The sequence below is a fragment of the Nothobranchius furzeri genome, chromosome 13 (genome assembly GCF_043380555.1).
Source record: "Nothobranchius furzeri strain GRZ-AD chromosome 13, NfurGRZ-RIMD1, whole genome shotgun sequence".
In the NCBI taxonomy this organism is placed as follows: Eukaryota; Metazoa; Chordata; class Actinopteri; order Cyprinodontiformes; family Nothobranchiidae; genus Nothobranchius; species Nothobranchius furzeri.
In genome coordinates this window covers 16,784,710-16,807,504 of record NC_091753.1, presented here as the reverse complement: position 1 = coordinate 16,807,504, position 22,795 = coordinate 16,784,710, and positions in this window count along the sequence as shown.

Sequence of the window (22,795 nt, the reverse complement as noted above, 5' to 3'; positions counted from 1 at the left end):
AAAAAAAGAGTAGCGTGGCGACAGGTCAAAGTTTGAGGCTTAGCCACGCCCACACCTTTCAACTTTTGAAAAATCCGACGGTTGAATTTTTTCCCCTATGTCTTAAGGGTATATAGCAGAAGTTTGAAGGAGATTGGTGAAAAGGGCGACGGAGCATCACTCTCCAAACAACGTGTGCGAAAACCACTAAATCGCGTACTTGATCCAAAATGGCCGACTTCCTGTGCGACTTTGAACTTGACTCCAAGAGACTTTTTTGTAGGTCCTGAGACACCACATTAGTGTACCAAATTTCGTAATCCTCAGTCAAAGCATGGCTTGGGGCTAATAGTTTTAATGGTCCTAGGGGGCGCTATTTCAGAAAATAGGCCACGCCCACCAGATGTTCACATCAGATCTTTTGGGGGGCCGGACTAGGATCACTCACAAGAAGTTTCGTGACGATATCTTTGGAAATGACGAAATGGGAGGCAAACGTAAGGCCAAGGCGGTACGCCTGAATTCGCCGCGCCACCACAGCCCCGCCCTCTGCCGAAAACTCCCATAAAGTGACGCCAAGCAACCCCCACTTGTCTTGAGTTACCAGCTACAAATTTGTGGTGATTAAGTGAAATGGGGCAATTTGGGACCTTTCACAGTAAAACTTGATCTTTTTGGTCCTGAGGGGGCGGGGCTTGTGTGATGTCATCATCCGACCTTTCAATTTACTTTGTGGGTGGATGACGAATGACCACAGAAAGTTTGGTAACTCTATTCCATTCAGTTATGAAGTTATAGCAATTTAAATATTTTTGGCGAGTAGTCAAACTTCGAGGCCTGGCTCCGCCCCTTCAACATATACGAAAACTCAGAATCCTTATCTCATTTTGTTCGCCCATCCCTTCTGAGCAATTTTACACAATTTTTGAGACGATCGTGCGAAAAATGATCGAGCAATCCAATCAGAAACGGACCCTAAAAACGGCAAAAACGGCAAAAAATCGCCATTTCAACCCAAAATGGCCGACTTCCTGTTTGATATTGACCATGGTTGCAAGAGACTTTTCTGTGCGGACTGTTGAGTACTACAAGTGTACCAAATTTCATAACTGTACGATAAACTAAGCTTTATGGAGAGGGGTTTTTTTCACTTTGTAGGGGGCGCTGTTCAGCCATTTTCTTTGCGATTTTTTTGGGACCTTTAAAATATCAAATTTTTCACCAGGCCTGACAAGTGTGCAAAATATTGTGAGTTTTGGGGTATGTTAAGGTCCCCAAAAAGCTGTTCAAAGGGGGCACGGAATAACAAAAAATAATAATAATCAGAGCAAAAACAAGAGGCCTTCGCAGCGCTTTCGCTGCTCGGGCCTAATTAAAGCTGCAAGCAGCGTCGTTCGGCCCTCGCAGCTCCGCGCCGCTCCGGCCTAGCCTGGCAGCCCGGGGCACCAGGGCACATCTGCGGAACAGAAACGTCAGCCACCCCGACACCAGAAACCGCAAACGATCACCTCTTCCGCACCTCACCCTGACTCAGCATCACCTCTTATCCCGCCATTATATTACACGTCCCACAACTAGGGCATACTCTACCTTTACGACTCTGGTGGTGTGATGACACAGACCAACTGTAATGCTTTTCTGACCACGTTTTTTGAAGTTATTGTAGGTTAAACTTATCTAGGGGCTCTGGAAAGCTTTCAGATCATGACAAACATGGGCATTTCACCATAAAACAATAGACTTCCTGTAGTAGGGGGCGGGACTTAGGGGATGTCAGCTGTCCACATTGTCATTGTCTTCAGATGTGGTCAGTGATCACACAGACAAAGTTTGATATAGATCTGATCGTGTACATGGGAGTTATCAGGTCAAGTAATGTTATGGCGACAGGTTAAAGTTTGAGGCTTAGCCACGCCCACACCTTTCTACTTATTTAAAATCTGACGGTTGAATTTTTCCTCTATGTCTTAAGAGTGTATAGCAGAAGCTTGAAGGTGATTGGTGAAAAGGGAGATGGAGCATCACTCTCCAAACAACGTGTGCGAAAACCACTAAATCGAGTACTTGGACCAAAATGGCCGACTTCCTGTGCGACTTTGCACGTGGCTCCAAGAGACTTTTTTGTAGGTCTTGAGACACCACATTAGTGTACCAAATTTCGTAATCCTCAGTAAAAGCATGGCTTGGGGCTGACAGTTTTAATGGTCCTAGGGGGCGCTATTTCAGAAAGTAGGCCACGCCCACAAACTTAAGCTGACCATTCCTATTGGGGGTGAGACTAAGATCACTCACAACAAATTTCGAGGTGATATCATGATAAATGAAGAAATGAGAGGCAAACGTATTTCCATGGCGTGATGGCGAATTTCGCCATGCTCCCAAAGCCCCGCCTTTTTTCAAAACCTTACAGTACTGGAGACCAAGTGACCTCAACTTGTCTGCTGCTATTTACCAGAGATTCCTGGTGATTGGGTAAAACGAGTCCAATAGGGAGCTGTGAAAAAAAGAGTGGCGTGGCGAAAGGTCAAAGTTTGAGGCTTAGCCACGCCCACACCTTTATACTTATTTAAAATCCGACGGTTGAATTTTTTCCCCTATGTCTTAAGAGTATATAGCACAAGTTTGAAGGAGATTGGTGAAAAGGGCGACGGAGCATCACTCTCTAAACAACGTGTGCGAAAACCACTAAACGTGCTTGGACCAAAATGGCCGACTTCCTGTGCGACTTTGCACTGGCTCCAAGAGACTTTTTTGTAGGTCCTGAGACACCACATTAGTGTACCAAATTTCGTAATCCTCAGTCAAAGCATGGCTTGGGGCTGACAGTTTTAATGGTCCTAGGTGGCGCTATTTCAGAAAATAGGCCACGCCCACCGGATGTTCACATCAGGTCTTTTGGGGGGCCGGACTAGGATCACTCACAAGAAGTTTCGTGACGATTTCTTTAGAAATGACGAAATGGGAGGCAAACGTAAGGCCACGGCGGTACGCCTGACTTCGCCGCGCCGCCACAGCCCCGCCTTCTGCCGAAAACTCACATAAAGTGATGCCAAGCAACCCCCACTTTTCTTGAGTTACCAGCTACAAATGCGTGGCGATTAAGTGAAATGGGGCAATTTGGGACCTCTCACAGTAAAACTTGATCTTCTTGGTCCTGAGGGGGCGGGGCTTGTGTGATGTCATCATCCGACCATTCAATCTACTTTGTGGGTGGATGACGAATGACCACAGAAAGTTTGGTAACTCTATTCAATTCAGTTATGAAGTTATAGCAGTTTAAATTTTTATGGCGAGTAGTCAAACTTCGAGGCCTGGCCCCGCCCCTTCAGTATTTACAAAAAGTCAATTTTATTGTCTCATTTTGTTCGCCCATCCCTTCTGAGCAATTGTACACCATTTTTGAGACGATCGTGCGAAAATTGATCAAGCAATCCAATCAGAAACGGACCCTAAAAACGGCCAAAACGCCAAAAAATCGCCATTTCAACCCAAAATGGCCGACTTCCTGTTTGATATTGACCATGCTTGCAAGAGACTTTTCTGTGCGGACTGTTGAGTACTACAAGTGTACCAAATTTCATAACTGTACAATAAACTAAGCTTTATGGAGAGGGTTTTTTTTCACTTTCTAGGGGGCGCTGTTCAGCCATTTTCTTTGCGATTTTTTTGGGACCTTTAAAATATCAAATTTTTCACCAGGCCTGACAAGTGTGCAAAATATTGTGAGTTTTGGGGTATGTTAAGGTCCCCAAAAAGCCGTTCAAAGCGGACACGGAATAATAAAAAATAATAAACAGAGCAAAAACAAGAGGCCTTCGCAGCGCTTTCGCTGCTCGGGCCTAATTAAAGCTGCAAGCAGCGTCGTTCGGCCCTCGCAGCTCCGCGCCGCTCCGGCCTGGCCGGCAGCCCTGGGCACCAGGGCACGTCCGCAGAACACAAACGTCGACCACCCCAACACCAGAAACGGCTAACGGCCACCTTGTCCGCACCTCACCCTGACTCAGCATCCCCTTTGAGCTCACCATTACATTTTATGTCTCACCACTAGGGAATCCTCTATCTTTACCACACTGGTGGTGTGATGACAGTGACCAACTTTAATGCTATTCTGACCATGTTTTTTAAAGTTATCGAAGGATAACGTTATCTAGGTGGCGCTGTGACCAACTACAGAAAAGTCCCATTGAGGTCAGCTTTGGTGACATTATATAACATTCACCAACCGTTTGTGCCTCATTGGCTAAAGGGCATGATTGTTCATTGCCATATTCAGTTTCGGGCAAATCGGAGGCCGTTTGTGGAAGTTACAGTCAAATGTAAGGTCATGGCGTCACGCCAGCATTCACCACGGCATCAAAGCCCCTCCCTTTCTGGAAAGCTATCAGATCTGAATGGTCATTAAAACATCATGAAGACAATGTATGACCTGAGTGTCATTTTCACTAAATTAGAGGGGACAAATATGGCCATTTCACCATAAAACAATAGACTTCCTGTTGTCAGGGGGCGGGGCTTAGGTGATGTCAGCTGTCCACATTGTCGTTGTCTTGAGATGTGGTCAGTGATCACACAGACAAAGTTTGAATTAGATCTGATCATGCACATGGGAGTTATTAAGTCAAGTAATGTCATGGCGAAAGGTCAAAGTTTGAGGCTTAGCCACGCCCACACCTTTATACTTATTTAAAATCCGACGGTTGAATTTTTTCCCCTTTGACTTAAAAGTACATAGCATAAGTTTGAAGGTGATCTGTGTAAAGGGCGACGGGCCATCAATGTCCAAACAACGTGTGCGAAAACCACTAAATCGAGTACTTGGACCAAAATGGCCGACCTCCTGTGCGAAATTTCGCTTGGCTCCAAGAGACTTTTTTGTAGGTCCAGAGACCCTACATGAGTGTACCAATTTTCGTAATCCTCAGTCAAACCTTGTCTTGGGGCTGACAGTTTTAAAGGTCCTAGGGGGCGATATTTCAGAATATAGGCCACGCCCACAAATCTCAGCTGCCCAATTCTATTGGGGGTCAGACTAGGATCACTCACCAGACATTTTGTGGCGATGTCACGATAATTGAAGAAATGAGAGGCAAACGTATTGCCATGGCGTGATGGCGAATTTCGCCATGCTCCCAAAGCCCCGCCTTTTTTCAAAACCTGCCAGTACTGTAGACCAAGTGACCTCAACTTGTCAGCTTTTATTTGCCAGAGATTGCTGGTGATTGCGTAAAAGGAGTCCAATAGGGAGCTGTGAAAAAAAGAGTGGCGTGGCGACAGGTCAAAGTTTGAGGCTTAGCCACGCCCACACCTTTATACTTATTTAAAATCCGACGGTTGAATTTTTTACTTTATGTCTTAAGAGTATATAGCAGATGTTTGAAGGCGATTGGTGAAAAGGGCGATGGAGCATCACTCTCCAAACAACGTGTGCGAAAACCAGTAAATCACGTACTTGGACCAAAATGGCTGACTTCCTGTGCAACTTTGCACTTGGCTCCAAGAGACTTTTTTGTAGGTCCTGAGACACCACATTAGTGTACCAAATTTCGAAATCCTCAGTCAAAGCATGGCTTGGGGCTGACAGTTTTAATGGTCCTAGGGGGCGCTATTTCAGAAAATAGGCCACGCCCACCGGATGTTCACATCAAATTTTTTGGGGGGCTGGACTAGGATCACTCACAAGAGGTTTTGTGGCGATATCTTTAGAAATGACGAAATGGGAGGCAAACGTAAGACCACGTCGGTACGCCTGACTTCGCCGCGCCGCCACAGCCCCGCCTTCTGGAGAAAACTCCCATAAAGTGACGCCAAGCAATCCCAACTTGTCTACAGTTACCTGCTACAAATATGGGGTGATTAGTTGAAAGGGCGAATTTTGGACAATTTCCCAGTAAAACTTGACCTTTTAAGGCCTGAGGGGGCGGGGCTTATGTGACATCATCAATCAACCATTCATTTGTCTTCGGGGGGCGATGACGATTGTCCATAGAAAATTACTTTAAATGTAATTCTTTTATTTATGAAATTAAAGATATTTGAATTTTTTTGGCGAGTGCTCGAACTTTGAGGCCTGGTCCCGCCCCTTCAGTATTTACGAAAAGTCAGTTTTATTTTCTCATTTTAATCGTCCATCGCTTCTGTTCGATCGCACACTATTTTTGAGACAATCGTGCGAAAAATGACCAAACTGTTCAACCAAATATAGAGCCTAGAAATGGCCAAAACGGGGTAAAAATGGCCACTTTAGTCCAAAATGGCCGACTTCCTGTTTGATATTGACCATGGGTGCAAGAGGCTTTTCTGTGCGTATTGTTGAGTTCTACAGGTGTACCAAATTTCATCACTCTACTATGAAAAAAGGTCAATGCGGAGGGGTATTTTTAATTTTCCAGGGGGCGCTGTTGAAACATTTTTATACAAACTTTCATGTTGACAGTGAAATACGTAAATTTCACGCACTTTCTATATTGGGCCAGAATTTGGTGACTTTTTGGATATGCTAAGACCCCCTAAAGGCCACCCAAAGACGCGGAAGAAAAAAAAAGAAAAAAAAAGAAAAATTAAAGCTGCAAGCAGCGTCGTTCGGCCCTCGCAGCGAAGCTGCTCGCCCTCCTTCCGCACCCCCTCCGCTCCATCCCCGACGCTCTCCAAACCCAGCTCCGCGCTTGTCCATCCTGGCTGGCAGCCGGGGGCACCAGGGCACGTCTGGCAGAACAGAAAGTCAACCACCCCGACACCAGAAACCGTGAACGGCCTCCTCGTACACACCTCACCCTGATTCAGCATCCCCTCTGAGCCCAGCATTACACGTCTCACCACTAGGAGATACTCTATCTTTACCACACTGGTGATGTGATGTTCAGTCCCTGGCAAATCGGAGGCTGTTTGTGGAAGTTACAGTCAAACGTAAGGTCACAGCGTCACGCCATGAATCGCCATGGCATCAAAGCTCCTCCCTTTCTGAAAAGCTATCAGATCTGAATAGTCATTACAACATCATGAAGACAGTGCATGACCTTAGTGTCATGTTGACTAAATTAGAGGGGACAAATATGGGCATTTCACCATAAAACAGAAGACTTCCTGTAGTCAGGGGGCGGGGCTTAGGTGATGTCAGCTGTCCACATTGTCACTGTCTTCAGATGTGGTCAGTGATCACACGGACAAAGTTTGAAATTGATCTGATCATGCACAAGGGAGTTATTGAGTCAAGTAACGTAATGGCGACTGGTCAAAGTTTGAGGCTTAGCCACGCCCACACCTTTATACTTATTTAAAATCCGACGGTTGAATCTTTTCCTCTATGTCTTAAGGTCTTAAGAGTATATAGCAAGAATTTGAAGGTGATCGGTGGAAAGGGCGACGAGACATCATTCTCCTAATAACGTGTGCGAAAACCACTAAATCGAGTACTTGGACCAAAATGGCCGACCTCCTGTGCGACATTGCGCTTGGCTCCAAGAGACTTTTTTGTAGGTCCTGAGACACTACATTAGTGTGCCAAATTTCGTGATCCTCAGTCAAAGCACGGCTTGGGGCTGACAGTTTTAATGGTCCTAGGGGGCGCTATTTCAGAAAATAGGCCACGCCCACAAACTTCAGCTGTCCAATTCTATTAGGGGTCAGAGTAGGATCACTCATCAGAAATTGTGTGGCGATGTCACAATGATTGAAGAAATGAGAGACAAACGTATTTCCATGGCGTGATGGCGAATTTCGCCATGCTCCCAAAGCCCCGCCTTTATTCGAAACCTGCCAGTACTATAGACCAAGTGACCTCAACTTGTCTGCTGCTATTTGCCAGTGATTGCTGGTGATTGGTTAAAAGGAGTCCAATAGGGAGCTGTGAAAAAAAGAGTGGCGTGGCGACAGGTCAAAGTTTGAGGCTTAGCCACGCCCACACCTTTATACTTATTTAAAATCCGTAGGTTGAATTTTTTCCCCTTTGTCTTAAGAGTCTATAGCAGAAGTTTGAAGGTGATTGGTGAAAAGGGCAATGGTGTAACACTCTCCAAACAACGTGTGCGAAAACCACTAAATCGACTACTTGGACCAAAATGGCCGACTTCCTGTGCGACTTTGCACTTGGCTCCAAGAGACTTTTTTGTAGGACCGGAGACACCACATTAGTGTACCAGATTTCGTACTCCTCAGTCAAAGCATGGCTAGGGGCTGACAGTTTTAATGGTCCTAGAGGGCGCCATTTCAGAAAATAGGCCACGCCCACAAACTACAGCTGTCCAAATCTATTGGGGGTCAGACTAGGATCACTCACCAGACATTTTGTGGTGATGGCACGATAATTGAAGAAATGAGAGGCAAACGTATTGCCATGGCGTGATGGTGAATTTTGCCATGCTCCCAAAGCCCCGCCTTTTTTCAAAACCTGCCAGTACTGGAGACTAAGTGACCTCAACTTGTCAGCTGCTATTCGCCAGAGATTGCTGGCGATTGGGTAAAAGGAGTCCAATAGGTAGCTGTGAAAATAAGAGTGGCGTGGTGACAGGTCAAAGTTTGAGGCTTAGCCACGCCCACACCTTTATACTTATTTAAAATCCGACGGTTGAATTTTTTCCTTTATGTCTTAAGAGTCTATAGCAGAAGTTTGAAGGCGATTGGTGAAAAGGGCAATGGAGCATCACTCTCCAAACAACGTGTGCGAAAACCACTAAATCGAGTACTTGGACCAAAATGGCCGACTTCCTGTGCGACTTTGCACTTGGCTCCAAGAGACTTTTTTGTAGGTCCTGAGACACCACATTAGTGTGCCAAATTTCATAATCCTCAGTCAAAGCATGACTTGGGGCTGACAGTTTTAATGGTCCTAGGGGGCGCTATTTCAGAAAATAGGCCACGCCCACCGGATGTTCACATCACATTTTGTGGGGGGCTGAACTAGGATCACTCCCAAGAGGTTTTGTGGCGATATCTCTAGAAATGACGAAATGGGAGGCAAACGTAAGGCCTAAGCGGTACGCCTGACTTCGCCGCGCCGCCACAGCCCCGCCTTCTGGAGAAAACTCCCATAAAGTGACGCCAAGCAACCCCAACTTGTCTTCAGTTACCCGCTACAAATTTGGGGTGATTATTGGAAAGGGCGAATTTTGGAAAATTTCCCAGTAAATCTTGACCTTTTAAGTCCTGAGGGGGCGGGGCTTATGTGACATCATCAATCGACCATTCATTTGTCTTCGGAGGACGACGACGATTGTCCTTAGAACATTTCTTTAACTGTAATTCTTTCATTTATGAATCTATAGCAATTTGAATTTTTTTGGCGAGTGCTCGAACTTTGAGGCCTGGTCCCGCCCCTTCAGTATTTACGAAAAGTCAATTTTATTGTCTCATTTTAATCGTCCATCGCTTCTGTTCGATCGCACACTATTTTTGAGACGATCGTGCGAAAAATGACCAAACTGTTAAACCAAATATAGACCCTAGAAATGGCCAAAACGGGGTCAAAATGGCCACTTTAGTCCAAAATGGCCGACTTCCTGTTTGATATTGACCATGGGTGCAAGAGGCTTTTCTGTGCGTATTGTTGAGTTCTACAAGTGTACCAAATTTCATCACTCTACTATGAAAAAAGGTCAAAGCGGAGGGGTATTTTTAATTTTCCAGGGGGCGCTGTTGAAACATTTTTTTACCAACTTTCACGTTGCCAGTGAAATACGTAAATTTCACGCACTTTCTATATTGGGCCAGAATTTGGTGACTTTTTGGATATGCTAAGACCCCCTAAAGGCCATCCAAAGACGCGGAAGAAAAAAAAAGAAAGAAAGAAAGAAAAAAAAAATAATAATTAAAGCTGCAAGCAGCGTCGTTCGGCCCTCGCAGCGAAGCTGCTCGCCCTCCGTCCTTACCCCCTCCGCTCCATCCCCAATGCTCTCAAAACCCAGCACCCCGCCGCTCCTTCCTGACCAGCAGCCCGGGACAACAGGGCGCGTCAGCAGAACAGAAACGTCCACCAGAACAGAATTCACCATGGCATCAAAGCCCCTCCCTTTCTGAAAAGCTATCAGATCTGAATGGTCATTACAACATCATGAAGACAGTGCATGACCTTTGTGTCATGTTGACTAAATTAGAGGGGACAAATATGGGCATTTCACCATAAAACAGTAAACTTCCTGTAGTCAGGGGGTGGGGCTTAGGTGATGCCAGCTGTCCACATTGTCACTGTCTTCAGATGTGGTCAGTGATAACACAGACAAAGTTTGAAATTGATCTGATCATGCACATGAGAGTTACTAAGTCAAGTAACGTAATGGCGACTGGTCAAAGTTTGAGGCTTAGCCACGCCCACATCTTTATACTTATTTGAAATCCGACGGTTGAATTTTTTCCTCTATGTCTTAAGAGTATATAGCAGGAGTTTGAAGGTGATCGGTGGAAAGGTCGACGAGACATCATTCTCCTAATAACGTGTGCGAAAACCACTAAATCGCGTACTTGGACCAAAATGGCCGACCTCCTGTGCGACATTGTGCTTGGCTCCAAGAGACTTTTTTGTAGGTCCTGAGACACTACATTAGTGTGCCAAATTTCGTGATCCTCAGTCAAAGCAAGGCTTGGGGCTGACAGTTTTAATGGTCCTAGGGGGTGCTATTTCAGAAAAGAGGCCACGCCCACAAACTTCAGCTGTCCAAATCTATTAGGGGTCAGAGTAGGATCACTCATCAGAAATTGTGTGGCGATGTCACAGTGATAGAAGAAATGAGAGACAAACGTATTTCCATGGCGTGATGGCGAATTTCGCCATGCTCCCAAAGCCCCGCCTTTATTCGAAACCTGCCAGTATTATAGACCAATTGACCTCAACTTGTCTGCTGCTATTAGCCAGTGATTGCTGGTGATTGGTTAAAAGGAGGCCAATAGGGAGCTGTGAAAAAAAGAGTGGCGTGGCAACAGGTCAAAGTTTGAGGCTTAGCCACGCCCACACCTTTATACTTATTTAAAATCCGACGGTTGAATTTTTTCATCTATGTCTTAAGAGTGTATGACAGAGGTTTGAAGGTGATTGGTGAAAAGAGTGATGGAGCATCCTTCTCCAAACAACGTGTGCGAAAACCACTAAATCCAGTACTTGGACCAAAATGGCCGACTTCCTGTGTGACTTCGCACTTGGCTCCAAGAGACTTTTTTGTAGGTCCTGAGACTCCACATTAGTGTACCAAATTTCGTACTCCTCAGTCAAAGCATGGCTTGGGGCTGACAGTTTTAATGGTCCTAGGGGGCGCTATTTCAGAAAATAGGCCACGCCCACCGGATGTTCACATCAGATTCTTTTGGGGGCCAGACTAGGATCACTCCCAAGAAGTGTCGTGGCGATATCTCTAGAAATGACGAAATGGGAGGCAAACGTAAGGCCACGTCGGTACGCCTGATTTCGCCGTGCCGCCACTGCCCCGCCTTCTGCAGAAAACTCCCATAAAGTGACGCCAAGAAACCCCAACTTGTCTTCAGTTACCAGCTACAAATTTGGGATGATTATTTGAAAGGGCGAATTTTGGAAAATTTCCCAGTAAAACTTGACCTTTTAAGTACTGAGGGGGCGGGGCTTATGTGACATCACCAATCAACCATTCATTTGTCTTCGGGGGGCGATGACGATTGTCCATAGAATGTTACTTTAACTGTAATTCTTTCATTTATGAAATTATAGCAATTTGAATTTTCTTGGCGAGTGCTCGAACTTTGAGGCCTGGCCCCGCCCCTTCAGTATTTACGAAAAGTCAATTTTATTTTCTCATTTGAATCGGCCATCGCTTCTGTTCGATCGCACACAATTTTTGAGACGATCGTGCGAAAAATGACCAAACTGTTCAACCAAATATAGACCCTAGAAATGGCCAAAATGGCTAAAAATCGCCATTTCAACCTAAAATGGCCGACTTCCTGTGTGATATAGACCATGGTTGCAAGAGACTTTTCTGTGCGGACTGTTGAGTACTACAAGTGTACCAAATTTCATAACTGTACGATAAACTAAGCTTTATGGAGAGGGGTATTTTTCACTTTCTAGGGGGCGCTGTTCAGCCAATTTTTTACGAACTTTCACATCGCCAGTGAAATACGTAAATTTCACGCACTTTCTATATTGGGCCAGAATTTGGTGACTTTTTGGATATGCTAAGACCCCCTAAAGGCCATTCAAAGACGCGGAAGAAAAAAGAATAATAATAATTAAAGCTGCAAGCAGCGTCGTTCGGCCCTCGCAGCGAAGCTGCTCGCCCTCCTTCAGCACCCCCTCCGCTCCATCCCCGACGCTCTCCAAACCCGGCTCCGCGCTTCTCCATCCTGGCCGGCAGCCGAGGGCATCAGGGCATGCCTGTCGGAACAGAAAGTCAGCCACCCCAACACCGGAAACCGTGAAAGGCCTCCTCGTCCACACCTCACCCTGACTCAGCATCCCTTCTGAGCCCACCATTACATGTCTCACCCCTAGGAGATACTCTATCTTTACCACACTGGTGATGTGATGTTCAGTCTCGGGCAAATCGGAGGCTGTTTGTGGAAGTTACAGTCAAACGTAAGGTCACAGCGTCACGCCAGAAATCGCCATGGCATCAAAGCCCCTCACTTTCTGAAAAGCTATCAGATCTGAATGGTCATTACAACATCATGAAGACAGTGCATGACCTTAGTGTCATCTTGACTAAATTAGAGGGGACAAATATGGGCAGTTCACCATAAAACAATAGACTTCCTTTAGTCAGGGGGCGGGGCTTAGGTGATGTCAGCTGTCCACATTGTCACTGTCTTCAGATGTGGTCAGTGATCACACAGACAAAGTATGAAATTGATCTGATCATGCACATGGGAGTTATTAAGTCAAATAAAGTAATGGCGACTGGTCAAAGTTTGAGGCTTAGCCACGCCCATACCTTTATACTTATTTAAAATCCGACGGTTGAATTTTTTCCTCTATGTCTTAAGAGTATATAGCAGGAGTTTGAAGGTGATCGGTGGAAAGGGCGAGGAGATATCATTCTCCTTATAACGTGTGCGAAAACCACTTAATTGAGTAATTGCACCAAAATGGCCGACCTCCTGTGCGACATTGCGCTTGGCTCCAAGAGACTTTTTTGTAGGTCCTGAGACACTACATTAGTGTGCCAAATTTTGTGATCCTCAGTCAAAGCATGGCTTGGGGCTGACTGTTTTAATGGTCCTAGGGGGCACTGTTTTGGAAAATAGGCCACGCCCACAAACTTCAGCTGTCCAATTATATTAGGGGTCAGAGTAGGATCACTCATCAGAAATTGTGTGGCAATGTCACAATGATTGAAGAAATGAGAGACAAACGTATTTCCATGGCGTGATGGCGAATTTCGCCATGCTCCCAAAGCCCCGCCTTTATTCGAAACCTGCCAGTACTATAGACCTAGTGACCTCAACTTGTCTGCTGCTATTTGCCACTGTTTGGTGGTGATTGGATAAAAGGAGTCCAATAGGGAACTGTGAAAAAAAGAGTGGCGTGGCGACAAGTCAGAGTTTGAGGCTTAGCCACGCCCACACCTTTATACTTATTTAAAATCCGACGGTTGAATTTTTTCATCTATGTCTTAAGAGTATATAGCAGAAGTGTGAAGGCGATTGGTGAAAAGGGCGACGGAGCATCACTCTCCAAACAACGTGTGCGAAAACCACTAAATCACGCACTTGGACCAAAATGGCCGACTTCCTGTGCGACTTTGCACTTGGCTCCAAGAGACTTTTTTGTAGGTCCTGAGACACCACATTAGTGTACCACATTTCGTAATCCTCAGTCAAAGCATGGCTTGGGGCTGTCAGTTTTAATGGTCCTAGGGGGCGCTATTTCAACAAATAGACCACGCCCACCGGAATGTCACATCAGATTTTTTGGGGGGCCGGACTAGCATCACTCACAAGAAGTTTCGTGGCGATATCTCTAGAAATGACGAAATGGGAGGCAAACGTAAGGCCTAAGTGGTACGCCTGAGTTCGCCGCGCCGCCACAGCCCCGCCTTCTGCAGAAAACTCCCATAAAGTGACGCCAAGCAACCCCAACTTGTCTTCAGTTACCTGATACAAATTTGGGATGATTATTTGAAAGGGCAAATTTTGGAAAATTTCCCAGTAAAACTTGACCTTTTAAGTCCTGAAGGGGCGGGGCTTATGTGACATCATCAATTGACCATTCATTTGTCTTCGGGGGGCGATGATGATTGTCCATAGAAAGTTACTTTAACTGTAATTCTTTCATTTATGAAATTATAGCAATTTGAATTTTTTTGGCGAGTGCTCGAACTTTGAGGCCTGGTCCCGCCCCTTCAGTATTTACGAAAAGTCAATTTTATTGTCTCATTTTAATCGTCCGTCGCTTCTGTTCGATCGCACACTATTTTTGAGACGATCGTGCGAAAAATGACCAAACTGTTCAACCAAATATAGACCCAAGAAATGGCCGAAACAGGGTCAAAATGGCCACTTTAGTCCAAAATGGCCGACTTCCTGTTTGATATTGACCATGGATGCAAGAGGCTTTTCTGTGCGTATTGTTGAGTTCTACAAGTGTACCAAATTTCAAAACTGTACGATAAACTAAGCTTTATGGAGAGGGGTATTTTTCACTTTCTAGGGGGCGCTGTTCAGCCATTCTTTTATGAACTTTCACATTGCCAGTGAAATACGTAAATTTCACGCACTTTCAATATTGGGCCAGAATTTGGTGACTTTTTGGATATGCTAAGACCCCCTAAAGGCCAGTCAAAGACGCGGAAGAAAAAAGAAAGAAAGAAAGCGTAATAATAAACGGAGCAGATACAATAGGCCTTCGCAGCTTCACTGCTCGGGCCTAATTAAAGCTGCAAGCAGCGTCGTTCGGCCCTCGCAGCGAAGCTGCTCGCCCTCCTTCTGCACCCCCTCCGCTCCATCCCCGACGCTCTCCAAACCCGGCTCCGCGCTTTTCCATCCTGGCCGGCAGCCGAGGGCACCAGGGCATGCCTGGCGGAACAGAAACTCAGCCACCCCGACACCGGAAACAGTAAAAGGCCTCCTCGTCCACACCTCACCCTGACTCAGCATCCCTTCTGAGCCCACCATTACATGTCTCACCACTAGGAGATACTCTATCTTTACCACACTGGTGATGTGATGTTCAGTCTCGGGCAAATCGGAGGCTGTTTGTGGAAGTTACAGTCAAACGTAAGGTCACAGCGTCACGCCAGAAATCGCCATGGCATCAAAGCCCCTCACTTTCTAAAAAGCTATCAGATCTGAATGGTCATTACAACATCATGAAGACAGTGCATGACCTTAGTGTCATCTTGACTAAATTAGAGGGGACAAATATGGGCAGTTCACCATAAAACAATAGACTTCCTGTAGTCAGGGGGCGGGGCTTAGGTGATGTCAGCTCTCCACATTGTCACTGTCTTCAGATGTGGTCAGTGATCACATAGACAAAGTATGAAATTGATCTGATCATGCACATGGGAGTTGTTAAGTCAAATAAGGTAATGGCGACTGGTCAAAGTTTGAGGCTTAGCCACGCCCACACCTTTATACTTATTTAAAATCCGACGGTTGAATTTTTTCCTCTATGTCCTAAGAGTATATAGCAGAAGTTTGAAGGAGATCGGTGGAAAGGGCGAGGAGATATCATTCTCCTAATAACGTGTGCGAAAAACACTAAATTGAGTACTTGGACCAAAATGGCCGACCTCCTGTAGGACATTGCTCTTGGCTCCAAGAGACTTTTTTGTAGGTCCTGATACACTACATTAGTGTGCCAAATTTTGTGATCCTCAGTCAAAGCATGGCTTGGGGCTGACTGTTTTAATGGTCCTAGGGGGCGGTGTTTCAGAAAATAGGTCACGCCCACAAACTTCAGCTGTCCAATTCTATTAGGGGTCAGAGTAGGATCACTCTTCAGAACTTGTGTGGCGATGTCACAATGACTGAAGAAATGAGAGACAAACGTATTTCCATGGCGTGATGGCAAATTTCGCCATGCTCCCAAAGCCCCGCCTTTATTCGAAACCTGCCAGTACTATAAACCAAGTGACCTCAACTTGTCTGCTGCTATTTGCCAGTGTTTGCTGGTGATTGGTTAAAAGGAGTCCAATAGGGAGCTGTGAAAATAAGAGTGGCGTGGCGACAGGTCAAAGTTTGAGGCTTAGCCACGCCCACATCTTTATACTTATTTAAAATCCGACGGTTGAATTTTTTCATCTATGTCTTAAGAGTGTATAGCAGATGTTTGAAGGTGATTGTTGAAAAGGGTGATGGAGAATCCTTATCCAAACAATGTGTGCGAAAACCACTAAATCGAGTACTTGGACCAAAATGGCCGACTTCCTGTGCGACTTTGCTCTTGGCTCCAAGAGACTTTTTTGTAGGGCCTGAGACACCACATTAGTGTACCAATTTTCGTACTCCTCAGTCAAAGCATGGCTTGTGGCTGGCAGTTTTATTGTTCCTAGGGGGCGCTATTTCAGAAAATAGGCCACGCCCACAAACTTCAGCTGTCCAGTTCTATTGGGGGTCAGACTCAGATCACTCACCAGACATTTTGTGGCGATGTTACGATAATTGAAGAAATGAGAGGCAAACGTATTGCCATGGCGTGATGGCAAATTTCGCCATGCTCCCAAAGCCCTGCCTTTTTTCGAAACCTGCCAGTACTGCAGACCAAGTGACCTCAACTTGTCAGCTGCTATTTGCCAGAGATTGCTGTTGATTGGGTAAAAGGAATCCAATAGGGAGCTGTGAAAAAAAGAGTGGCGTGGCGACAGGTCAAAGTTTGAGGCTTAGCCACGCCCACACCTTTATACTTATTTAAAATCCGACGGTTGAAAATTTTCCTTTATGTCTTAAGAGTATATAGCAGAAGCTTGAAGGCGATTGGTGAAAAGGGCGATGGAGCATCACTCTCCAAACAACGTGTGCGAAAACCAGTAAATCGAGTACTTGGACCAAAATGGCTGACTTCCTGTGCAACTTTGCACTTGGCTCCAAGAGACTTTTTTGTAGGTCCTGAGACACCACATTAGTGTACCAAATTTCGAAATCCTCAGTCAAAGCATGGCTTGGGGCTGACAGTTTTAATGGTCCTAGGGGGCGCTATTTCAGAAAATAGGCCACGCCCACCGGATGTTCACATCAAATTTTTTTGGAGGCTGGACTAGGATCACTCACAAGAGGTTTTGTGGCGATATCTCTAGAAATGACGAAATGGTAGGCAAACGTAAGGCCACGTCGGTACGCCTGACTTCGCCGCGCCGCCACAGCCCCGCCTTCTGGAGAAAACTCCCATAAAGTGACGCCAAGCAACCCCAACTTGTCTTCAGTTTCCTGCTAGAAATATGGGGTGATTAGTTGAAAGGGCGAATTTTGGACAATTTCCCAGTAAAACTTGACCTTTTAAGGCGTGAGGGGGCGGGGCTTATGTGACATCATCAATCAACCATTCATTTGTCTTCGGGGGGCGATGACGATTGTCCATAGAAAATTACTTTAACTGTAATTCTTTCATTTATGAAATTATAGCAATTTGAATTTTTTTGGCGAGTGCTCGAACTTTGAGGCCTGGCCCCGCCTCTTCAGTATTTACGAAAAGTCAGTTTTATTTTCTCATTTGATTCGTCCATCGCTTCTGTTCGATCGCACATTATTTTTGAGACAATCGTGCGAAAAATGACCAAACTGTTTAACCAAATATAGAGCCTAGAAATGGCCAAAATTGGGTAAAAATGGCCACTTTAGTCCAAAATGGCCGACTTCCTGTTTGATATTGACCATGGGTGCAAGAGGCTTTTCTGTGCGTATTGTTGAATTCTACAGGTGTACCAAATTTTATCACTCTACTATGAAAAAAGGTCAATGCGGAGGGGTATTTTTAATTTTCCAGGGGGCGCTGTTGAAACACTTTTATACCAACTTTCACATTGCCAGTGAAATACGTAAATTTCACGCACTTTCTATATTGGGCCAGAATTTGGTGAGTTTTTGGATATGCTAAGACCCCCTAAAGGCCGTCCAAAGACGCGGAAGAAAAAAAAAGAAAAAAAAAGAAAGAAAGAAAATTAAAGCTGCAAGCAGCGTCGTTCGGCCCTCGCAGCGAAGCTGCTCGCCCTCCTTCCGCACCCCCTCCGCTCCATCCCCGACGCTCTCCAAACCCAGCTCCGCGCTTGTCCATCCTGGCCGGCAGCCGGGGGCACCAGGGCACGTCTGGCAGAACAGAAAGTCAACCACCCCGACACCAGAAACCGTGAACGGCCTCCTCGTCCACACCTCACCCTGATTCAGCATCCCCTCTGAGCCCAGCATTACACGTCTCACCACTAGGAGATACTCTATCTTTACCACACTGGTGATGTGATGTTCAGTCTCTGGCAAATCGGAGGCTGTTTGTGGAAGTTACAGTCAAACGTAAGGTCACAGCGTCACGCCAGAAATCGCCATGGCATCAAAGCTCCTCCCTTTCTGAAAAGCTATCAGATCTGAATAGTCATTACAACATCATGAAGACAGTGCATGACCTTAGTGTCATGTTGACTAAATTAGAGGGGACAAATATGGGCATTTCAGCATAAAACAGAAGACTTCCTGTAGTCAGGGGGCGGGGCTTAGGTGATGCCAGCTGTCCACATTGTCACTGTCTTCAGATGTGGTCAGTGATCACACGGACAAAGTTTGAAATTGATCTGATCATGCACAAGGGAGTTATTGAGTCAAGTAACGTAATGGCGACTGGTCAAAGTTTGAGGCTTAGCCACGCCCACACCTTTATACTTATTTAAAATCCGACGGTTGAATCTTTTCCTCTATGTGTTAAGAGTATATAGCAAGAGTTTGAAGGTGATCGGTGGAAAGGGCGACGAGACATCATTCTCCTAATAACGTGTGCGAAAACCACTAAATCGAATACTTGGACCAAAATGGCCGACCTCCTGTGCGACATTGCGCTTGGCTCCAAGAGACTTTTTTGTAGGTCCTGAGACACTACATTAGTGTGCCAAATTTCGTGATCCTCAGTCAAAGCACGGCTTGGGGCTGACAGTTTTAATGGTCCTAGGGGGCGCTATTTCAGGAAATAGGCCACGCCCACAAACTTCAGCTGTCCAATTCTATTAGGGGTCAGAGTAGGATCACTCATCAGAAATTGTGTGGCGATGTCACAATGATTGAAGAAATGAGAGACAAACGTATTTCCATGGCGTGATGGCGAATTTCGCCATGCTCCCAAAGCCCCGCCTTTATTCGAAACCTGCCAGTACTATAGACCAAGTGACCTCAACTTGTCTGCTGCTATTTGCCAGTGATTGCTGGTGATTGGTTAAAAGGAGTCCAATAGGGAGCTGTGAAAAAAAGAGTGGCGTGGCGACAAGTCAAAGTTTGAGGCTTAGCCACGCCCACACCTTTATACTTATTTAAAATCCGTAGGTTGAATTTTTTCCCCTTTGTCTTAAGAGTCTATAGCAGAAGTTTGAAGGTGATTGGTGAAAAGGGCGATGGTGCAACACTCTCCAAACAACGTGTGCGAAAACCACTAAATCGAGTACTTGGACCAAAATGGCCGACTTCCTGTGCGACTTGGTGCTTGGCTCCAAGAGACTTTTTTGTAGGTCCTGAGACACCACATTAGTGTGCCAAATTTCATAATCCTCAGTCAAAGCATGACTTGGGGCTGACAGTTTTAATGGTCCTAGGGGGCGCTATTTCAAAAAATAGGCCACGCCCACCGGATGTTCACATCACATTTTGTGGGGGGCTGAACTAGGATCACTCCCAAGAGGTTTTGTGGCGATATCTCTAGAAATGACGAAATGGGAGGCAAACGTAAGGCCTAAGCGGTACGCCTGACTTCGCCGCGCCGCCACAGCCCCGCCTTCTGCAGAAAACTCCCATAAAGTGACGACAAGCAACCCCAACTTGTCTTCAGTTACCTGCTACAAATTTGGGGTGATTATTTGAAAGGGCGAATTTTGGAAAATTTCCCAGTAAAACTTGACCTTTTAAGTCCTGAGGGGGCGGGGCTTATGTGACATCATCAATCGACCATTCATTTGTCTTCGGAGGGCGATGACAATTGTCCACAGAACATTTCTTTAACTGTAATTCTTTCATTTATGAAATTATAGCAATTTGAATTTTTTTGGCGAGTGCTCGAACTTTGAGGCCTGGCCCCGCCCCTTCAGTATTTACGAAAAGTCAATTTTATTGTCTCATTTGAATCGTCCATCGCTTCTGTTCGATCTCGCACAATTTTTGAGACGATGGTGCGAAAAATGACCAAACTGTTCAACCAAATATAGACCCTAGAAATGGCCAAAACGGGGTCAAAATGGCCACTTTACTCCAAAATGGCCGACTTCCTGTTTGATATTGACCATGGTTGCAAGAGACTTTTCTGTGCGGACTGTTGAGTACTACAAGTATACCAAATTTCATAACTGTACGATAAACTAAGCTTTATGGAGAGGGGTATTTTTCACTTTCTAGGGGGCGCTGTTCAGTCACTTTTTGACGAACTTTCACATCGCCAGTGAAATACGTAAATTTCACGCACTTTCTATATTGGGCCAGAATTTGGTGACTTTTTGGATATGCTAAGACCCCCTAAAGGCCATTCAAAGACGCGGAAGAAAAAAGAATAATAATAAGAAGAAACGGAGCAGATACAATAGGCCTTCGCAGCTTCACTGCTCGGGCCTAAAAAAGAAACGGAGCAGATACAATAGGCCTTCGCAGCGCTTCGCTGCTCGGGCCTAATAATAAGAAGAAGAAACGGAGCAGATACAATAGGCCTTCGCAGCTTCACTGCTCGGGCCTAATAAACGGAGCAGATACAATAGGCCTTCGCAGCTTCACTGCTCGGGCCTAATAAACGGAGCAGATACAATAGGCCTTCGCAGCGCTTCGCTGCTCGGGCCTAATTAAAGCTGCAAGCAGCGTCGTTCGGCCCTCGCAGCTCCGCGCCGCTCCGGCCTGGCCGGCAGCCCGGGGCACCAGGGCACGTCCGCAGAACACAAACGTCGACCACCCCAACACCAGAAACTGCTAACGGCCACCTTGTCCGCAACTCACCCTGACTCAGCATCCCCTTTGAGCCCACCATTATATTTTATGTCTCACCACTAGGGAATCCTCTATCTTTACCACACTGGTGGTGTGATGACAGTGACCAACTTTAATGCTATTCTGACCATGTTTTTTAAAGTTATCGAAGGATAACGTTATCTAGGTGGCGCTGTGACCAACTACAGAAAAGTCCCATTGAGGTCAGCTTTGGTGACATTATATAACATTCACCAACCGTTTGTGCCTCATTGGCTAAAGGGCATGATTGTTCATTGCCATATTCAGTTTCGGGCAAATCGGAGGCCGTTTGTGGAAGTTACAGTCAAATGTAAGGTCATGGCGTCACGCCAGCATTCACCATGGCATCAAAGCCCCTCCCTTTCTGGAAAGCTATCAGATCTGAATGGTCTTTAAAACATCATGAAGACACTGTATGACCTGAGTGTCATTTTCATTAAATTAGAGGGGACAAATATGGGCATTTCACCATAAAACAATAGACTTCCTGTTGTCAGGGGGCGGGGCTTAGGTGATGTCAGCTGTCCACATTGTCGTTGTCTTGAGATGTGGTCAGTGATCACACAGACAAAGTTTGAATTAGATCTGATCATGCACATGGGAGTTATTAAGTCAAGTAATGTCATGGCGAAAGGTCAAAGTTTGAGGCTTAGCCACGCCCACACCTTTATACTTATTTAAAATCCGACGGTTGAATTTTTTCCCCTTTGACTTAAAAGTACATAGCATAAGTTTGAAGGTGATCGGTGTAAAGGGCAACGGGCCATCAATGTCCAAACAACGTGTGCGAAAACCACTAAATCGAGTACTTGGACCAAAATGGCCGACCTCCTGTGCAAAATTGCGCTTGGCTCCAAGAGACTTTTTTGTAGGGCCAGAGACCCTACATGAGTGTACCAATTTTCGTAATCCTCAGTCAAACCTTGTCTTGGGGCTGACAGTTTTAATGGTCCTAGGGGGCGCTATTTCAGAATATAGGCCACGCCCACAAATCTCAGATGCCCATTTCTATTGGGGGTCAGACTAGGATCACTCACCAGACATTTTGTGGCGATGTCACGATAATTGAAGAAATGAGAGGCAAACGTATTGCCATGGCGTGATGGCGAATTTCGCCATGCTCCCAAAGCCCCGCCTTTTTTCAAAACCTGCCAGTACTGTAGACCAAGTGACCTCAACTTGTCAGCTGCTATTTACCAGAGATTCCAGGTGATTGGGTAAAAGGAGTCCAATAGGGAGCTGTGAAAAAAAGAGTGGCGTGGCGAAAGGTCAAAGTTTGAGGCTTAGCCACGCCCACACCTTTATACTTATTTAAAATCTGACGGTTGAATTTTTTCCTCTATGTCTTAAGAGTATATAGCAGAAGCTCGAAGGCGATTGGTGAAAAGGGCGACGGAGCATCACTCTCCAAACAACGTGTGTGAAAACCACTAAATCGCGCACTTGGACCAAAATGGCCGACTTCCTGTGCGACTTTGCACTTGGCTCCAAGAGACTTTTTTGTAGGTCCTGAGACACCACATTAGTGTACCAAATTTCGTAATCCTCAGTCAAAGCATGGCTTGGGGCTGACAGTTTTAATGGTCCTAGGGGGCGCTAATACAGAAAATAGGCCACGCCCACAAACTTAAGCTGACCTTTTCTATTGGGGGTCAGACTAGGATCACTCACAACAATGGTCGAGGTGATATCACGATAAATGAAGAAATGAGAGGCAAACGTATTTCCATGGCGTGATGGCGAATTTCGC